Source organism: Neofelis nebulosa, chromosome 6 (genome assembly GCF_028018385.1).
Source record: "Neofelis nebulosa isolate mNeoNeb1 chromosome 6, mNeoNeb1.pri, whole genome shotgun sequence".
Classification (NCBI taxonomy): domain Eukaryota; kingdom Metazoa; phylum Chordata; class Mammalia; order Carnivora; family Felidae; genus Neofelis; species Neofelis nebulosa.
Genome location: NC_080787.1, coordinates 119,651,103 through 119,657,072, shown reverse-complemented (window position 1 = coordinate 119,657,072; position 5,970 = coordinate 119,651,103). Strand labels below are relative to the sequence as shown.

Here is a 5,970-nt window from a genome sequence, read left to right as displayed (position 1 = left end):
ATCAGAAGCAGGCTCCAGGCTCTGAGCCATCGGCCCAGAGCCCGACGCGGGGCTCGAACTCACGGACCGCGAGATCGTGACCTGAGCTGAAGCCGGCCGCTTAACCGACTGAGCCACCCAGGCGCCCCAAAACTTATCAAATATTTATAATATGCTTCATATATACTTTTAGGAGCTAAAATGAGGAAAAACATAAAGAACAAGTCTCATCCTCAAAGAGCTTCCAGTTCAGTGGATTCCATAAAATAGAGAACTGTGATTAAAATACAAGATAGACTTGAAAGAAAGAAAGAAAGAAAGAAAGAAAGAAAGAAAGAAAGAAAGAAAGAAAGAAAGAAAGAAAGAAAGAAAGAAAGAAAGAAAGAAAGAAAGAAAGGGGGCTTCTTCCTAGATAGCTCAGTCAGTTAAGCATCTGACTTCAGCTTAGGTCATGATCTCGTGGTTCGTGGGTTCAAGCCTCGCAGCAGGTTCTGTGCTGACAGCTCACAGCCTGGAGCCTGCTTCGGAATCTGTGTGTCTCTCTCTCTGTCCCTCCTCTGCTCTGCTCTGTCTCTCTCTGTCTCTGAAAAATGAATAAATGTTAAAATTTTTTTTAAATAAATAAAATAAAATACAAGATAGACTCCAGACAAACTTAAGAGAAGAATCAATAGGACTTTGTGTGTGATTGGATAGGAGGTGGTAAGAAAGGTGAGAACAATAGATGGGGGGTAACAAAAGAGATACAAAATAATTTCCAGACTTTAATTTGGGAGACTATGTAATTAGGAGAGAGAATATAGGAACAGAAATATGTTTGGGGATGGGTAGAATCAATTGATGAAATTAATTTTAAACTTTTGAGCTCCAGGAACTTATGGAGCATTCACGTCAAGACTAGCGAGTCTTTAAAATCACATACCTAAGTGCGATTAAAATAAGCACCACATATACTAAAATTGGGACAATACAAAGAAGAATAGCATGGCCCCTGTGCAAGGATGACACACAGATTTGTTAAACACTCCATAGTTTTCAAAAAAATGTTGTTGTCCCTTGGTCTCAGCTGGCTAGAACTGGGCTCTATCAGTTGTCTCTTTCTTTGCTCTATTTGCTGCATCTCCTACTTGAACTACTTTTCAGTTGGCCAATAAATAATTTTTTATTGTATAATAAAAAAAAATAGCCTTCCATAAAACCTCATGTAGGTATCACTCCATTAGATGAAAGATTTTTAAAAAGAAAGGACTTCCTCACTTCCTCTGTCCCTTGTAGATTTCTACCCATTCATAAGAATGAAACTACTTCCTTTATTATATGCCATTAGTAATCTTCTAATTGACAAAATTAGTAGATTCTTTTCATTCTGCCTACCAGAAGTCTGGGAATATGACACTATTTGATCATCCCCGCTCTAATTAACACTACCTGACACTTTAAGTGTGATGACAGTGCTCTTTTCTGATGTTCTGACTAACTGACTAACTTATTAACATCTTACTGACTGGTTAGACATTCTTACTAACTGCTGAGCTTCTTGGATGACTCCCCTGCCTCTCCCTCTTTCCATATTTGGTCCCCTTTCCTTTCTTCTTCCATATGTCAACCTCCCCTACATCTCTGTCCTCAGCTACCAATTAATTGCATCAAGGGTCTTACTCACAGGCCTCCAGAGAGGAGGGAGGTGGCCCAAATGAATGGGGAATATATGCATATGCACACCCTGAGTGAAGAGTTGGATTCATGATGAAAAAAGGCAGCTACTCCTCAGTTCCCTTTTATATTTGACTTATGAAAAAGCCAAGCACTATGCCCAGATCACTGTTTTATTAAGAAAAGCCACCCAATCTGCTTTTTTTCAAATATTATAGAACAGTAAATGGTAACCCATTTGTTTATTTATTTAGTTATGTATGTATGTATATATGCATTTATTTATTTAATATAGGATGATAACGTTAGGGACTCAGGGCAGGCTGCCCCAAGAAGGGTCAGTTTGGCATAAAGTTTATTTTGAGTTAAAAGTAATAAAAACCCAGCAGATGCAGGGAAAGCTCTCTGCCTCTGCCATAGCTGCCTACATTTACATAGGAAAGGAGAGCCTGTACTAGGAGGAGAGCTATTTACAGAGACTCCCCCTTACCTAAGGAACTTATCTGCATAATAGGACAACCTTGTTTTTCCAAACATCTCCTTTCACCTTCCTGCTAATGAGCTTTCTCCCTTGTATCCTCAGTCCTCGCCCCCTCTCCTTAGCTCGTATATGCTCCTGGTTGCCTCATTGTCTTCAGAATTTCATGCCTCTGTAGATTCCCTGTATGTATGCCTATTAAATTTGATTTTCTCCTGTTAATCTGTCTCATTCAACTGGATTCTAAGTCCAGCTAGAAGGACCATAGGGCTGAGGAAGGTCTTTCTCCCTGACAATATTATGTGGTAGCCCATTTATTTGTTAAAATCTACTTAGGAGAAAAAAAATGCATTCCTCAAGGTTGCTAATTTGTCATCTCTGACATAATTGTTACAAATGACTCCTGAATTAATATCAACTGTCCTGACCTCTGTCCTTAGGTACAGTATCAGGGCTCCAGCTGTGAACTGGGTATCTCCATCTTGTTATTACCCAGGTACCTCAAATTCAAGATACTCCACAATGAGATGTGTGGAAATTGGCAAGTGTAATTTCTATTATCTTCACAAAATATGCTTCAGGACAAGCTCTGAACGTTCTATATCCATCACCTTCATTTACATGTCAATGCTAAAGTTAAGCTAAAATTCAGAACTCTGAATGACTCATATGCAATTAGGCCACTTTAGTGTGTTGAACAATCTATATATAACAAGAATAACAATAATGGTAGATATAATACAAACAATAGTAGTCAGCATCCACTGTTTCTATTATTGTATTAGGCATTATGTTAAGTATTTTACATGCATTAACTTAAAGAATCTTCACAACAACTGTAAGCGAAAAGTACTGTCATTATTTCCCCTTTATATGTGATGAAACATAGGCTCAAATAAGTTCCCCAAATAATCTTAGTACTAACTATATGGTTTCAGTATCTAAATCGAGACATGACGGATCTAAAAGCCTTCTAAACACCACACTCTATTGCCCTTCCAACCTATACCAAATTGTGGTGGTTGAAAATGAAGTTCACAATTTTTTGAACACTTTTGGTGAGAAATCTATCATAAAGAATAAATTCTTTTTCCAGAACGGTGCTGTGCAATTAGGACCTTTGGGTCAAGGCAGATTGGTTACCCTCTATCCGTGGGAACATTGGCAATTATGGTGGGTCCAGCATCATTCTCTTCTTTGAGTCTTAGAACTTCTTCTTTCCCCATGGGGACTGCCTGTTTCCCCTTCTGGAGGTTGGGCTGGCAATGTAAGAGCCATGCCTATCCTATCACACTGCAGGATTAGGAATGTGTATTAGTTTGCCAGGGCTACCACAACAAAGTACCAAAGACTGGGTGGCTTAAACAATAGAAATTTATTTTCTCTTAGTTCTAAGGGCTGGTCGTCTGAGATCCATGCATCAGCAGGGTTGATTTTTTTGAGGCCTCACTCCTAGGGTTGCAGATGGCCTTCTCCACATGTCTTCACATGGTCTTCCCCTCTGTACATGTCTGTGTCTAAATTTCCTCTTCTTATAAAAATGTCAGTCATACTGGATTTGAGGCCAACCTAAATGACTTTATTTTAACTTAATTACCTCCCTAAAGAAACTATCTCAAGAAGTATAATCACATTCTGAGGTACTAGGAGTTAGAACTTTGATCTATGAATTTTGGAAGAACACAACTTGGCCTATAACAGGATGTAACCAAAGCTAGCCAATCAGTACATCCCAGGCTCCTAAAGAGAGAGGTTGGTCCTATGGGTATATTTTTCAAGCAAGTTTAAGCATTGCCTTTTTAAATATTGATAGGAATGTAGAAAAAGGAAGATCTTTTCCTATTCTCTGAGATTCCTAGTTCCAAGGATGATACAAGTTTGAAAGCTTATCCATAAGCTGCAAAGTTTCTCTTTGCAGCCATGTAGAGAAAACCTGTAAGGATCAACATAAGAAAAGCAAACATAGGAGATGGAAAGAAGAGAGAATTCTGGTGATGTCATTTGTCCAAAAATATCCAGCCATGCCTAAACCTAGTGAACCCCCATAATTCTTACTTGAAGCCATACATTTTTGTTTCATTAAACCAGTCTGAATTAGAATTCTGTCACTTTCAGGGAGGCTGGGTGACTCAGTCAGTTAAGCATCTAACTCTTGATCTCAGCACAGGTCTTGATTTCAGCATTGTGAGTTCAAGCCCCGTGTTGAGCTCCATGTTGGGTGTGCAAACTAATTTAAAAAAAAAAAAAAAGTTTAGAATTCTGTCACTTTCAACTGAAAGAGGTCTGATAAACATACCTTGGAAAAAATAGTACCTTTGGCAGAGTAAGTTACATAGAACAACTAATGTTGTATTGGTGTAAATATAAATCTTAGTTTACCAAACACTATTAATAGTCATTGCCTCTATTGAAACAATTCTAAGATGTGTTGCTTACATATGTTGCAGACCAAGTGATGACTATCCTCCAGAATATTTCCCTATATGGAATTTCTTGGTGAAGGTGGGGTAATGGCAAATTCTTGATGTTAACGTGGGAACAACCAACTTTTTTACTGGGATCCACCAACACACTCAGTTTAATGGATAGGACAAAAAGGTACGAACAATAAATTCACAGACAAAGACTTCTCCACCTCTCTTGTAATATAAATGTAAAACAAAGAAATTTGTCTTTTTTTTCAGCTGTAAAACTTGTGAAAATTTATAACAATCCTAGTGCTGATTATGAAGTATTTTCTAGCTCTCTTCCTAATAAGGAAATCCATGGTAGATTTGCATTTCCTGGGCAAACTGTGATTAACTTCACTCATTAGTTATGGCTAAACAGGTTGTAATCATAAATGATAACTTTCACTTCTAGGCCAAAACATTTAATTGCTAATGCAAAACTCTCCAGACCTCTCCTGGGTAGGATTCCAGAAAGAAGGACACAGAGCAAAGTGCCCATTTAGCCCACAAAAGGTATATAGTTTGAGCAAGATAAACACTTAAGTTGTAAATCGCTGAGGTTTGGGCTTGCTTGTTATTGTGGATTACATAGCTTATTCTGACTGAGATGAAATGTAAAATGTGGTAACAGCCTATTTTGACAAAGTGTGTTAAAATTGCACATTTTACATACTGTTATTGGCAGGTAAAATTGAGCAAACTTTTTGGAATAAACTTTGGCAGGATGTCCTAGAAGATTAAGAAATTATTCATTTTGTCTCCTGTACTCTACCCTAATATAAAAAGGAAAAAGGGAAGATGTGCTAGCCCTGGTCACAATAGTTTTATTTTCCAGGAAGTTCAAAGCTAAATTTATTTTAATAAAGTTCCAGTGTATTGTAAGTTAAAAGTACCCACTCTCTCTGAGTTCAGGCCATGTGTTAGGGTTCTCCAGAGAAACAGAACAAGTAGGATACATACAGATATTTATTTAGAAATTTATTGCAGGAGATTTATTATAGGAATTGGCTCATGTGGTTTTAGAGGCTGAGAGGTACCACAATCTGCTGTCTGCAAGTGGGAGAACCAGGGAAGTTGGTGGTATAATTCAGTCCAAGTTCAAAGGCCTGACAATCTTGAGGCCAATGGCATAACTCCAGGTCTGAGTTCAAAAGCCTGAGAACCAGGAACACTGATGTCAGAGCACAGGAGAAAATGGATGTCTCAGCTCAAGCAGAGAGGTGAATTCACTCTTTTTCCATTTTTTTTTTGTTTTATTTATTTATTTTGAATGATGCTCACCCACACTGATTAGGGTTATCTTCTTTATTCAAGTCTACTGATTCAAATGCTAATCTCCTCCAAAGACCCCCCCCCCCCCCCGCCACCTCATGGACAAACCCAGAAATAATATTTTACCAGCTCACTGGC

General features: G+C 38.2%; 1 non-coding gene across 1 annotated transcript; it reads left to right on the top strand.

Moving 5' to 3' along the window:
• The first annotated feature begins 907 nt into the window (after nt 1–907).
• Nucleotides 908–1,015, top strand: LOC131515558 (U6 spliceosomal RNA). Its single transcript, XR_009263627.1, has one exon. It is a non-coding gene; the product is annotated as a U6 spliceosomal RNA (small nuclear RNA).
• Nucleotides 1,016–5,970: the final 4,955 nt, after the last annotated feature.